Source organism: Neomonachus schauinslandi, chromosome 5, assembly GCF_002201575.2.
Source record: "Neomonachus schauinslandi chromosome 5, ASM220157v2, whole genome shotgun sequence".
Taxonomy (NCBI): Eukaryota; Metazoa; Chordata; class Mammalia; order Carnivora; family Phocidae; genus Neomonachus; species Neomonachus schauinslandi.
The window spans coordinates 173,410,546-173,425,645 of record NC_058407.1 but is presented as its reverse complement, the minus strand read 5'-3'; the positions used below and the strand labels follow the sequence as shown (position 1 = coordinate 173,425,645).

General features: G+C 47.2%; 1 protein-coding gene across 1 annotated transcript in view; it reads left to right on the top strand.

Moving 5' to 3' along the window:
• Positions 1–15,100, top strand: part of SDK1 (sidekick cell adhesion molecule 1) — a 522,185-nt gene that overhangs the window by 269,234 nt on the left and 237,851 nt on the right. The gene's annotated exons all lie outside the window — the stretch shown is intronic.

Sequence of the window (15,100 nt, the reverse complement as noted above, 5' to 3'; positions counted from 1 at the left end):
CACAGAAAGCCGAGCACCCACGCTGCTTTAAAACTACAGAAGAGTGCTAAGTATGTGAAATGCGCTTAGTGTTCATTTATTTGAACTGATCGTTTGCATAGTCCAGATTTGCTGAGTAATCATCGACCTTCCACATTTTAAATAGGCCCACACTGACCAGCTTCTTTCTTAATATATTTGAACAACCGCATAAATGGGATTAGGGCTTTATTTTTTATTCACCTGCCTTCCTGTCTATGTGAACAGACTTCTTATATTTCCACCAACAATACACTCCCCTCTCAATGACATTTGTGATAATGTATTTGTAAGTGTGTATCTTAAGAGGGATCTTAGCTATGTTTTTGTACACTTAATCTTTATATACCCAGCTTCCGCTTTCTATATTCTCTCTGTCTCTGTCATCAACCTTAGATTTATTGTTGGTGCTGATTTTAGACCAAAATATAAATGAGATTGTGTTGACATTTTAAAAAACCTTGCTTCATAGCAGATTGAGTAGAGAACCAGTTGGTTTAAATAGATAACCTTGGGTCATACCAGAAAATGTCTTGTTCTAGCTGAGTACTCTATTCTTGCACTGTGGGACTGACTTTATTCATTTAATGGAAGCTAGGGCAGACAAGAAAAGAAATATTTTCTTCTCTTAAGATTTCCTGATTTGTTTGTACCTATGTTTTAACACCCAAGGGTAATTCTGATATAGCAACTTCCAACAACAGCAAAAAAAAAAAAGAGAGATGGGAAACAGATGGGGAACTCCCTCTACAGTTAGGATTTCTCATTCTTCACTCTCAAAGCATCCATGTTCTGCCTCATTCTGTGGCCTTGTTTGCTGTGCTCCTCATCAAGGACAACGACCCACCTAATTCCCAGAGATAGAGGGAGAAAGAGTACACACGATGGATGGGAGGGGGAGAGAGAGAGAGAGACCTGTGTGCTCAGACTGGATGTGGCACTGTTCTGCAGCCAAATTCTGAGCCTGATTATTTATTCTGCTCAGGGTCAGGGCTCCCTACTTGGGATGCTAAATAGCCAATGAGGCCGCGCCCAGCACCTGCCGTGGTGCACTGGGAATAGTCAGTGCCGCCATGTTGACAGAGGGTACAGCCCTTGCCAGCCCCACCTAGAGTTGAGGTAAGGTGAAGTCCCTGCCTCTTCATCCTGAGAGAAATGCTCCTTTATCCTAATGACAGAAAACGGAATGTGGTTCCACTCCTGAACTTATTTTGGAATGCATCTGGCTGAAGGACTTGGTTGTCCCTCAAGTTATTTACTTAACTGTTCATTGTTTGGGAACATTTACATTTCACAGTTGCTTTGAGATGGTTAGGATAGAAATCCTGCAAGATTTTCTGTTTGAGAGTTTGCCCTCCTCTAGGATGAAATAAGTAAGAAATTGATGACCTAAAAACATGGCAGAGGAAGTGTTCATCAATATATTTGAGTGAACATTTGTGTTTAGGGTGGGGATACATTAAGAAAACGCCAAGCGATTGAAAAAATCTTTCTTCAGTTCTGTGTATAACCACCTTTGAGAATTTTAGTTTTGTGAAACACTGAATGTGGAAAAGAGAGGTTTTATTTGGCTTTGGATTTCTGGTTTTATTTACGGTATCAGCCTTATATGGAAAAATCAAAAGAGGGTCATTTGTTGGTCCTTACCCCTTCTGGTAAGGAACTGGAGCCTTGAGAAACCCGTTTTCCCCAGATTGGCCCTCAGCTCTGTGTGTTTTCACACGGCTGGAGAAGGATATAAAATCTAAAGCTTTCTATTTTATGTTGTTCCAATCAAGCAAAGTCTTCAAAACATAACAGCCCTGGGACTGTTCACCAGCAGCATGGCTTCCTGAGCAGGCTTCTTTATAACCAGACTGTGAATTTACCTGGAGCTCTGATGGCCATAATTTCTAGTCTATGAATTGAACAGTAGTATCTTGTAGCAAGTGAAAATAACTTCAATTTAGTCTGGTTTTCTAAAGATCCTTATTGTATTTTAAGGAGGAGGGCACGGTTGTGATTTTCAAGATCTATTCTGCTGAACAGACTGTGACCCCTTTCTCTCTTATTTATCTCCTTTTTAGTTTTTTCTTTCTCTCATGTGCTCAGAACATTTGTTAAGTTAATTTTCTGTTTTCTCCAGGGACTCAGGATTGAATTTCTTTGTTCTTGGTTTTATCTATTAAAGACACTTTCCTAGTTACAGATTCTGTTTGTGAATCACATGCTTTATAAAGAACGTCTGATTTTCCGCAGGATGTGAGCTTGGCACCTGGTCACAGACATACCCCAGGAGCCGAGCTGCACTACTCTCCAGACACCTATAGGTACAACTCTTGTCTTGGGAAGAGATGTTGATATTTTAGGAACAGATCTGGAGATCCATTTGAAAAATGTAAGTTAGGTTCATTCAATTTGGCAAGCATCTATTAGGCACTTACTATTTGCCAAAGGCTGTGAACACAAAGGGGTTTATAAGCATCACACCTATAAGGGGTTTATAGTGGATGGAGCAGTTATGCTATACAGACCCCTTTGTCTGGAGGAGAGAGGGTCTCATCTTACTTTCCCCCAGAAACCAAGTGTGTGAGTCTGATGAAGATGTGAGTGTGGTAGTTTACTTAGAGGTGATCCCCAGACATACAGGTAAAGGGGTGTGTAAAGGGGAAGAGCAAGATGCCGATACGGGGAGCACTCGTGAGCCCATCACCTCTGTGAGTGCCTGTTCTCGGTACCCAGGAGACCTCAGAGGGAGTTGGAAGCTACTTTAGTGCCACTTATGCCTTTGTAGTTGAGAACAACTCTCAGAGATATTAATTTACTGGCCTTCTGGCCTGTCAACCTCACCCCTGTAGGCCAATGTCGTGGAAAGCCGTGACATTTGTTTTTCCTTTTTGTAATGCAAGTGCCCGACTTAAGCCGAGATGTCCGAGCACCCATTTCAAAGATGGCTGTCTTGGAATCAACTCACTGCCAGCCTCAAGCCGAGACAAAGAGCCAGGCTGCCTCTGCACTGAGGCTCTTTGTTTAGAGCTCTGAGTGGATTTTGATAACTGACCCCTTGGGCCTCTTACTTTTTCTCCCCTGGACTTCAAATTACTGCTTTTATGTTTTTAATGCACCAATAAAGAGTGAGCCTGTGAAACCATAGGCCTGCCCCGCTCAGCCCCCGTAGAAGCAGAACCCCCAGCCTGTACACTCTGTCTTTTCCCCTGTCTCTCTCAATCTTGCTCTAGCTGCCCACCTCCCTGCATGGCCCTGATTGTGCTGCATAATTCCCAAGTCTCCTGAGTAATAAACCTTGATTTTGTTCACGTAGCCCCAGTGGTTGTTGCTGAAGGGTGTCTTTGAAGCGTAGTAAGAACCATGAGGACCAGTCCAAGCATAACACTGGTTATTGTTAGGCTGGGACTGGCACAAACGACAAGCCATGCCCCTGACCAGAGAGTGACCTCGGGTGGGAACCCCCAGGTGCTAGCAGAGGGCCCTGGGCTCATACGTGAGGGGCGAGCAGCGGAGACTGTGGGCAGGCCCGGGCACCACTGTCTACAGAGTGCTTTCAGCGACTGTGAACAGCGCGCCGTGTTGTTGTTTGTATATACACCGTAGACGGTGTGCTCATATTCAAAATGATCAAAGGCTGAAAACTATAAAACCCTTGGAAGAAAACACAGGGGAAAGCTCCACGATGTTGGATTAGGTGATGCTTTCTTGGCTACAACACAAAAAGCACAGGCAACAAATGAAAAATAGACAAATTGGGCTCCATCAAAATTAAAAAAGCTTTACATCAAAGGACACTATCAACAGAGTAAAAAGGCAACCCATGAAATAGGAAAAATATTTACAAATCTTATATCCAGGGATTAATATCCAGAATACATAAAGAACTCCTACAACAAGCAACCTGCACCCTGATCTAAGACACAGGACTGGAATAGACATTTTCCAAAGATGATGTACAAACGGACAACAAGCACATGGAAAGATGATCAACTTCACTAATGATTTGGATAAACAAAATGCAGTCCTTCCATACAGCAGAATATTATCCAGCCTTAAAGAGGAAGAGAATTTTGACAAATGTTGTAGCATGTGTGAGCCTTGAAGACTAAGTGACATAAACTAGTCACAAAGGAGATAAATACTGTGTGGTTCCATTTATACGAGGCACCTAGAATAAAACTCATGGGGACAGGAAGTAGATGGTGGGCGCCAGGGGCTGGGGAGGTGGGGGGTGCAGTTAAGTGTTGATGGGGACAAAGTTTCAGTTTGAGAAGATGAGAAAGTTCTGGAGATGGCTGGTGGTGATGGTTGCAGAACAATATGAATTAATGCCACAGAACTGTACACTTAAAAATGGTAACTTTCATGTTAAGTATATTTAACCACAATAAGGAAAAAAAGTGCACCACATGTACAAAGAGGGCAGATCATTGTTACCGAGGCCCTGGGAAACTTTCATGGAGGAAGTGACATGTTCCCAGGCCTGGATGCATGGGTGGGATTCAGGGGGAAGCAGGTCAGGTGGGGGCACTCGGGTCAGAGGGGGCAGCCAGATGCTTTAGCGTGCCATGTGGTCTGGCCATTGAAGCTCAGGAATACGGAGCTGTGAAGGAGACACCGAGCCAGAGAAGACCCAGCTGCCTCGTGCCTGTGGTCACCTGGGGTCTGGCCTCAGCCAGCAGGTCAGGGAAGCTGTCTGCGGTGTGGCCAAGGGTCCTCAGTGAGACTGTTACTCCTCGGGTCTGTGACATCCAGCCTGGCAGAGTTCTCCCAGAGACACAGGAAGGAGAGACTTGTCCCCAGACCTCCACTCAGAGTTCACTCAAGAGGTTTTTATTGAGCACCTAACGAAGCATCAGGCACTGTCCGAGGCTCCTGTTCTTGCGAGCTCGTGGGGAGACACAGACGAACAAAACCAACAAGTCCAGTGAGCCGCATGTCAGGCAGTGAAGGGCCAGGGGAAAGCTGACCAGGGCAGAGGGGCGGGCACAGAGCCCCCCAGCCTGCAGGGGCAGAGATAAGCAAGCACTGTAGCTCGTGTCTGCAACATGATGGCTTGGTGGCTGTTAGGAAAAATCTAATGTGGTTCTGATCCGTCCCTTACAGTCTAGTAAATGCAGTGATGTTCTTCCTACGGATCTGCCAACCTCTAAATATTGTGTGTCTCTCATTTGAACTTTGAAGAGAACTCTTTGCCAGAGAGCTCCTCCCGCTTGGGCGGTGGAGGAGGACCGAGCCTGCGGTGGCCCCTGCTGAGGGGCCCTGCGTTTTCCCCTTGTCCTTGCTAACAGCCTCAGAGGGGCATCAGTTGCCCTGGTGGGCTTGGGCTCCATGCCCAGATTTGCACGTCTGGCACATTTACTCAAGGGGATTTCTTAATTAAAGCTAAAAGTGATCTGTTATTGTTCCTAATTAGATTCTCAATAATTTTAGAATGCCATTCAGAAAATTGACCTACTCTGGTGAAAAATAGATTCTCTTACCCTTCTAGCCCACCCAGATGGCCTGTAGTCCCAGTTTTTGTGTTGGTTATGGTTGTTCTAGTATGAAGTGGTAGATTATACATTTATGTGTTTAAATAAAAAGCAGGTTATCAGCTCCTGTCTCTCGAATCAGATATTTGGGTCATTCCAGCGTCCAGTCAAGCTGAATCCTGTCTTCTGTATACCAATTTGTGCTCATCCCCAAATAAATAGATAAATAAGCCCACTGTAGAGCTGCCTTCTATTACCTTCATTTTTCTCTGCCCAGTACAAAGCTGACGAAAACACATTCTTTGTTACATTCCATTCATTTCCAAATGCGCAAGTTTTCAAATATGTTATAAATGAGAAGAAAGGAAACTGCTGGGTTGTTTGTCAAACTGTCATATTATTTTATTTATCGTCTCTTGTCAATGGAAAAGTCCAGAAGTGTACTGAGATAAAAATGGAAGTACATGTAAAGATAGAATTTTAAATGGCATAGACTGCTCTATTTCCTCCCATTTTTTCCCCTCCTCCTGTTGGGTAGTAAACAAGAAGAATTGGGTCAGCTGGTGCACGCTCCTCTCAAGAGTGCCACGAGAGCATCTGTGGTTGCGTTTGCCCCCAGGAGCCTGCCGCCGACCCCATGTACCCGGTCCCCACACCACACCGGCGTGGCACCGTCGCGGTTCGTGACCGGGTTCTGGCTGGCCAGTGATGAGGGACACGGCGTCTAAAAGAATAGGAAAGTTTCTGAGACACCTCCACACACCACAGATTATTAATACTCCAGCTTCACCTCTTCAGGAGCCGGGTGACTACAAATTAAAAAGTGAACTCGGGGAAAGAAAGAGGTGGGAGGAACCTTCTACTTAGTGAAGAAGATTTTTTTTTCTCTTAGGAGAGAAATCGTGCCGTTTATTTCAGTTGTCACAATATAGCTCCTGTTAACATTGTCCAAGTTTGACCACCAGAAAATCGCCTCATGGAGTTCTAGCGAATGACCTGATCTGTGTTGCTGATACACCTCTCACTGGAGCACATTTCAATGAAAAAAAAATAATAATATTGATTTCTATGAGTTCTTGGAGATATATTTAAGTTAGTTATATTGGTTATTTGTATGTATATTTATATATTTATTTATTTATTTTATTTATATATATTTATATATAAGTTATTTATGTATTATATATTATATATTTATTTTTATTTAATTTATTTATATATATAAGTTATTTATATGTAAATAACTTGTATATATATACTTTATATATATTTATATATTTTTATGTATTTTTTGGGAGGGTGTATGTCAGTCTCTTAAAAATATGTACCCTGGCGTTCAGCGATTACAGGATCTGAGCTATTGAGATGCTGGCTCCCCAGGGTGGCAGGAAATCAGACATACCTGTTGAGATGGTTTTGCAGGCAGGAAAGCACTTAATCCCTTTGCCAGGCCATTTTAATAATGCAGAGAAGGATAATAGACTCCAAGCAGTTGCAAAGCAATTGATGAACAGAAAAGCCACCTGATTTTCTTTGAGTATCTTGGAGCTGTTTTCACTCCTCCCCCAAAAGAGCACCAGGGTCCCTTGCTGTGCATGGGAGAAGGTCAAGAATCACAAAAGACCAATTAAATGACACTTTTCATTGTCAGGAAGCAGGTTGAGAATGGTCAGAGGCAGCCTGTTGGCAGACACTGAGCTCCAGAAGTGAACAAAGAGCACCTCCAGCTCGACAATGTTGTGTGTGTGGGGTACAATGCAGTCCTTGTTGCTGAAGGTTGGGAGTTTTACCTGCATATAGCTCTGCATTCCTTAGCGTTGTCCCACAAGGTAAATTGAAAGATTCATCTTCCAAAACTGAGCAGAATAAAGGATACAAACATAGTGATCCGAAGGGGCACCTGCACCCCAATGTCTATAGCAGCAATGTCCACAATAGTCAAATTATGGAAAGAGCCCAGATGTCCATCGACAGATGAATGGGTAAAGAAGATGTGGTGTATATGTACAATGGAATATTGCTCACACATCAAAAAATGAAATCTTGCTATTTACAATGACGTGGATGGAACTAAAGGGTATTATGCTGAGCGAAATAAGTCAATCAGTCAGAGAAAGACAAATACCATATGATCTCACTCATAAGTGGAATTTAAGAAACAAAACAGAGGAGCATAGGGGAAGGGAGGGGAAAAATCAAACAAGATGATATCAGAGAGGGAGACAAACCATAAGAGACTTTTAATCATAGGAAACAAACTGAGGGTTGCTTGGAGGGGAGCGGGGTGGGAGATGGGGATAACTGGGTGATGACATTAAGGAGGGCACATGATGTAATGAGCACTGGGTGTGATATGCAACTGATGAATCACTGAACTCTACCTCTGAAACTAATAATACACTGTATGTTAATTAATTGAATTTAAATAAAATTTTAAAAATAAAAATTTTTAAAAATTAAAAAAAAAACACTGAGCAGAAGTAGCCTTGATTTTATATGTGGGAATTCCTGTCTACTTGGAACAAAATAATGGCATAAACTCTAATTTCCATAGTGTCAGAAGCTCCTTCTCTTCCCGGCCTGCTCTTCCCGCAGTCCTTTCTAGACTTGGCTGCCTGCCCTTCAGAGGTGTGCTGCTGGGGTTTGTCCCAGGCCTGCCTTCTGTCCTTGCTCTTCTGGCTCTCCCAGAGAGGTCTTCTTGTCTCAGGATTTCAGCCACCGCTCCCGCGCTGACCAGCCGATGCCCCCAGACACCCCACAGGCACCTGAACATGGCCAACTTCTCCTCTATCCTAATACACGGACGTCCTCACCCCCAATCCCGCGCTTTCTTCCAAGTTTTCACCCCTGAGTTGCCCTGCCGCCCACCCAAACCACTCCGGCCAGCAACCCGGAGCACTTCTGTGCACAAATCCAGCTGCCCGAGGCCCCTGTCCTCCCTCTCCCTCCTCCCCGTGGCGTCCCACCGTCTCCTACTCAGTAGGGTCCCCTCCTCGGGGTCCTTCGGTGACTCCGTTCTCCACTGGACTGAGTCCATGCTCCACCCAGAAGCACTTCCCCTCAACCTCCAGAGGGACTGACACTTTCCCATACAGGCTGGGCGGGTTTCCACGCTCTTTGTTTCCTGTTCCTGAAATGCCTTTCCTTCCCTCCTCCGCCTGGTGAATGCCTGTGCGTCTTTCAAGGACATGGCTCAGGCTTCCCGAATTCCCCTGGAAGACTCAACCTCGTGGCCACACACCCACCCTGTCCTGCAGTGTCCCTGCCTGCTCCTCTCCTAGCCCCACACAGCCTGTCCGTGCTCGTTCTGTTAACGGGACGTCTTCCTCTACTAACCCACGCCTCCCTGATGACACTGACCTCGCACGTTAAACCTCTGAATCCCCAGCACCTGCTTCTCCCTCTGCCTCTGCCCCTCCCCCTGCTCATGTTCTCTCACTCTGTCTCGCAAATAAATAAATAAAGTCTTAAAAAAAAATTTTTGTTTCAAAGGTGAACAGACGCACGGGCACATGATGATGTTGCGGGGAGCTGAGAGCCACATGCGGGAGGAGCCAGGGCACCTGTGGCGCTGGGCGGGAGGGGCCGCTGATGTTCTGTCCAGATAGCCAGTTGCCTGAATCTTAAAGCTTTTCTGTAACTGTTAAGGTCATCTGCTCAACACGAGCAATATGTGTTATTATTATTGGTATTGAACAAAGATTAAAAAAAGGAAAGCCAAGGAACCTTCGTTGTCTTTTACTCCCTGCTTGCTTTCAACCCTGCTTTCTCTTTTGTTCCTCCAAATCTGGGGCCAATTCTTTCTGGAGCAGGAAGATCTTGAGGTTTCAAATAGTCCTGTACTGTAGCTTCCATTACCTGCTAGCTTCTTGATGAGATGCTGCTTTTACAAAACTGAAGGCCCTGTAGCTGCAGACACCCTAAGCACTGAAGGGCCAGAGCGGCTTTCTAATCTCAGAAAGCGTGGCAGCTATCATAATACCGTTCTTCCTCGAACAAAGGCACCTCTCACGGAACACGTCTGCTTGTGTGTTAGAAGGGCACGTGGCTTGCTCATTTCGCACCTGTTTACATGGGAGCTGTGCTGCCCGGGTTTTGTATCTCAGGGCAAATGTGACTCAGCACCCTTCGGTGGAGGGCAGCGTTCAACCTCATTATTCTCTGGCGTGGCCCGGGGAAGAACGTGGTGGCGTGCCGGCTGCCGAGCCCATGACCTCAGCCCTGCTTGAGCTGGCTGCTGCAAAGCTTTCCTGAGGTGTATTTGCCAGGAGCACCCACCTATGCATCAGGAAACTCGAGACAGTGGTGCTAATAGAGAAAACCAAAACGTGGGATTTGCTATCTCAGATGGCCTGGAAAATTCTACTCCTTTAGGACCCAGAGTCTTATTTGAAAGAAAGAAGTCTGTATTTTTTAATGAGATGTTGATATCTTTGAAACAAGAGAGTGTGGGGAAAGGTGTCTATGCTCAGGGCTCCGTGTGCCTGCCTCTGAGCTGTGAATGGGGCGCAGGGTGTTCATCTTCGAGAGCCAGGACACTGGCCCCAAACACCTTCAGGGCCCCAGTGGGGAGGACAGTGCTGGCAGAAGAGATGGCTGGGACAGAGCAGGGGGTGAGGGCTCTGTTCCCAACCCCGTGATAGTACTGTTAGCCCCCAAGTTCGTGCAATGCCCTCTCCGTGTCCGGAGAACACCCATACCTACAGGCGCACATACACGTACCCTCGCTTGTAATGGCCCTGTGAAGTGCTTATCGGTTTACAAATGAAGAAGTCTTGGAGAAGTTAGGTGACTTGTTCCCAAACAATTAGGAGCTGTGGTGGTATTTCCAGGTCGCTTGGATTCAAAACTGTTCTCTTTATAACTGTGCCTTTCAGCTGTTGGGCACGTGGGAACCTCGTCTGGGTAGTTGGGGGCAGGGAGAGAAGCTTGGAGTGGGGTAGGGGCCCGGGCCAGGGGAGCCTGATGGAGTCTGTTCCCCGGGGCCAGGCCAGCACCCCACGTCCCCATGTCCACGTGTCCAGCAGAAGGGCTGGTGGTCAACAGCTAGCATGTCATCACTGCGTGTGCTCAGGATGGGGCTGTCCTCCTCACAGCCAAATGCAAGGGAAGAGCAGGGGAAGGCACGGTTATGGGACAACAGCCAGGTGGGACTGGAGGAGACCAGCCACGTGTCAGAGGGTGTTAGCATCCGAGGCAGGTGGCACAGCCCGATTCAGGGCTCAGGAGTGGTTCTGGGCTCCGCCTGGGTGGGGTAAGGACAGAGCGCCGTCTAGAGAGGCTCAGGACGCGGGCACGCAGAGACCGATGCTGAATGTCGTTGTTGTCTGTGTGCTGTGCTAGGCATGGACCCATGGGGCTGATGGCCCCCCGCCGCCATCTGTCTGGCCAGGGCTTGCCCACAGGCTGCAGGTGGAAATGGAGACCCCGGTTAGGGAGAGTCTTTCTTTCCTTTCCTTTTTTTTTTTTTTTTTTTAAACTCTGAAGAAAGAATTTTTATTCTTGCCCATTTCACTGACCAGGAATGTGACTAGAACCAGTGGTTCCCAGCCGGGGACAGTTTTGCTGCACAGGGGACATTTCTCAATGCCAAGAGACTTTTTTTCTTTTACATCACATCCTCAGATCTTATTTATCTTATAAGTAAAAATTTGTCCCTTCTGACGACCTTTACCCATTTTTCTGCACCCCTGCCTCTGGCAACCACAGTCTGTTCTGCTTCTGTGAGCTCCTCGTTGTAGATTCCTTATGTAAGTGAGATCGTACGATGTTTGTCTTTCTCTGACTCATCTCACTTAGCACAATGACCTTGAAGTTCATCCACGTTGTAGCAAATGGCCAGATTTCCTTCCTTCTCATGGCTGAATTTTATTCCACAAACGTACCACGTGTTCTTTAGCTGTTTCTCTCCACATGGACACATATGTCGTTTCCATGTCTTGGCTGTTGTGAGTGATGCTGCCGTGAACGTGGGGGGGGCACGCAGAACTCTCTTTGCGTCAGTGGTTTCTTTTCCTTTGGGTCCATACCCCAAAATGAGATTGCTGGATCATGTGGTAGTTGTATTTTTAATTTTTAGTTTTCTGAGGAATGGGTAGAGGTAGTGTTGGAGACAGGACGGAAGAGTGAACTTTGGGAGCGGAAAGACAAAAGCCCAAGTGTGGGGGAATACGCCGGAGTCGCTACTGAGCCTTGAGATGAGTAGGCGTCTGCCCCATTGCACACATCCCAAAGCCCATCCCTGACTGCTCCCCACAAGCCTGAACCCGTCTGGCCTTTCCCTCTCAGAGACGGTAGCGTCTCTCTCCACAGACATCCCCATATCCAGCCATCAGCAAACTCTGACCCTGCCCTTGAAAAGTGCCCCACACCTAGTTTCCATCCCCACCACCCAGTCTTTCGGTCACCTGGCTGACCTCCCGTGTCCTCCCTTGCCCCCTATGGTGCATTCCGGGGTTTGATTCTTAAAACAGGCTCTCATCATGTCATCCTCTGCCCCATCCTCTTCCCACCCGCCTTTAGGATGTTGCCCAGAGTTCTCCCCAAGGCGCGAGGCCCTCCCTGAGCCGACCCCTCCCATCACCACCTCTCGCTCCATGTCTCCCCTTGCCCTCAGGGTTCCAGCCTGCGGCCCCTGGCAGCTACCCCAGCACCCCGAGCCTGCCGGGCAGCGAGGGCTGTGCGGTGCTATGTCCCCCGCCTGGAATGCCCTGCACCCAGGCCTCCCCAGGCTGGTTTTCCTCCCCCTCCCCCCCCAACTCCTGCTGGGTTCCCAACCCCAAGTCTGTCTCCCTGTCTCCCGATGCTTGCTCTTCCCCTAAAGCCTTGCAACGGGGTGTCTGCCATTCACCCTCCTTCATCCACAACTCTACAGCTTTAGGAGTTCAGGTGAACTTTGAACTTTTTTGTCGTTGTTTGAGAGACGTGATCTTCTTTAAATGTACTTTTTAATTAAATGCAACCTCGACAACTTCCCCCTACTCAGCTCTCCAGTGATTAAGGGGTTCATGGGAGAGGGAGATTGACGAGGATTAGGTGCCGTTTCCCAGGCTCGGATGCTGTATTCCCTTCACTGCTAAAGCGTTGGCTTTGCTGCTGCGGAAGCTGCCTGGTGCCCATTTGTTGCTGACCTCTGCAGAAAGCCTCTTTTGATTCAAAGCCTTCACCTCCAACCCCCTAAAACCAGCCTGGGAAATGTTCAGGTGGAAAACCACAGTAAAGTCTCCATTAAGGAAATGCTTGGGGGAAGGAGCATTCTAGTCAATTTAATTCTTGTTAACTGAGCACAACCAGAGTTTTTATCAGGAGCACAGCATTATGCGAAAGGAAGTTGACAAATTTTGGATGGAGACTTTATTTAAGCCCTTTCTCTGCCATTTGAAGTCACGTGACTCTGGGCCTCAATTTTCTCATCTATAAAAGGGGGGCCAATAATAGCTCTCTTATTGTGTCATTAGATTAAATGGGGAAGTGTTTGCAAGTCATTTATCGATCGATAGGCTTGGTGGCTACATGGGAGCTTGGTAAAGTGTGTTCCCTTCCCCCTCGTCCCTTTGTTTTCATTTTTCTCAGAAATAATTCTTAATACATTGGCATATAGCATTTTAAAAATCTTGTGTTAATATAGAACATTGAAGGAGAGGGTAATATTCCTGGTGGAGGTAGCAGTGACTCATTATTGTGGAATATTTATGAAAAAATAACCAATCATTAAGGATTTTGAGTGCTTTTGTATCTCAGACACTGTGGAATAGCAGAAATAAAGAGGTCATTTTATTCTTTTTGAAATGCCTAGGTATTCTTCTTTGCATCTCTCTTCTAAAAATTGAATGTGGGGAAAAAAATTGGTGGATAAGTCAGCATGGCAGGTTCAAAATGGCAGATAAAGCACCTCTGTTACCGCCTCTCACTTAAAAAACAAGTAAAAAACGTCTAAAAAGCAGTAAAGGAATAAGAGACTGAGGAGCACAATGACACAAAGAAAGCGACAAGAACGACTCGCAGATGGGGGGTGAAACCGTTTCTGGAGAACCGCTCTCATGGCGGAATGGGGGCCCCGGGGGCGAAGGGAGTAGGCTGGGCTATGGAGGGGCTGATCATGACCTGGAGCTGGAGACAGAGGGAAGAGGGAAGAGTTTGTCTCTGGAACAATCCACTTCCTGCCCTGCTACCGTATGCAGAATAGTCAGCAGCTAAACAGGACAGACAGATGGACACCTACTAAGGTTCTCCTCCACCGAGGACAAATGGTCCAGAGGGAAAACCTCTGCACTCTGGGATCTGGGGTCTCTGCAGAATAGTAGTGACTCGGGGGTCATCCATCTGCCCATGCAGATTCGACTGAAATTTAAGTTCTTGAGAAGAAGAGAGTGCTCCAGCCTCGTGGGCTGTGCTGAGCACGGTCCCCGCTGTTGGGAGATCTGCGTTCTGGGCGCGCGGGTGAAATCGTACGGTGGCTTCTGTCAGCAGTTTCAACAGCACGTGCGCGGCTTTGCTCTGATCTTGCTGCGGGGGCTCCCAGGAGTCAAGGGCACCTCACCACCAGGACCACAAATACTCCACTGAGGAACGACCACAGTTTAATCGCACCTCTTACCGCTGCATCTCCAAAAGTGTCCTGTGCCCCGAATCCAACCCAAGTAGTCACTGGACTTGTCCAGCCGAGCCCGCGGGTGAGGCACCTGGCACAGCGTGTTGGTGCGTGCGAAAATGAGTTACAGAAATACCACTGCTCAGTCTGTCGGTGTGGCCGGAACCCTTGACAGAGCGGTGCTGCCCTGTCCCACTCGCCCCCAAGGGGCGTAAGCTGGGCCCTGGCGCTTCCCGGTGTCACGCGCACCATGTCCCGGGTCAGCGTGCCATCGAGGCCGACCAGCCGGGGGCCTGTCCTCCCCGGGCAGTGACAAGTGCTGAGCACAGGATTCCTCCTCTGCCACCGTGGCTGAGCGGTGATTAATGCCAAATTAGCACCTTGCTCAGTGACCTTTTAGCATTCGCTGCTGCTCTCCTTCACTTCACATAACTATCTGCAAATATTAGCTTCTCAGGTCATTTCTCCTCATCAGCAACTTTCACAGATGACAGGCAGGTTGTTAATCTGATTGGCAATCAGCTTCTGTCCTTTGCCCCATCATGAAAGTGTCTCTGCTCGGGCATCTCAGGAATCCCATAAACAGCCCAGCGACCTCTACGATGTTCCAAGCAGAGAGCCTCAGAAGGAGGCTCCCACAGAGGCCCTGCCGGGCTCGCTTCGAGGGCAGAGAGGCTGGGAAGGGCTTGAAACCACCCCTGGGACTCGTGGAAACTGGCTTCTATCAACGTCACCATGTATAGGTTAAAAAATTAATTTGTTGGCTCTGCACACACCAAGCTTCTTCTTTTTTCTTTTTTCTTTATTTTGTAATTCACATGAACCTTTAAATCAAAAATCACATACTGCTTAAGCAGTGAAGGCAGAACACAGACAAGGCCAGTCCTTGTTTTCCCTGCCGTGTAGCCAGGCGGGCGGGCAAGAGTCTCACCGCAGAGTTGTCCCCAGCGCTGGGAATGGGGGCCTGGCGCTCCACCGTCAGGTACTAGACAAATCATTTTGCATTTGCAAAATCTAAATTTATTTTTAT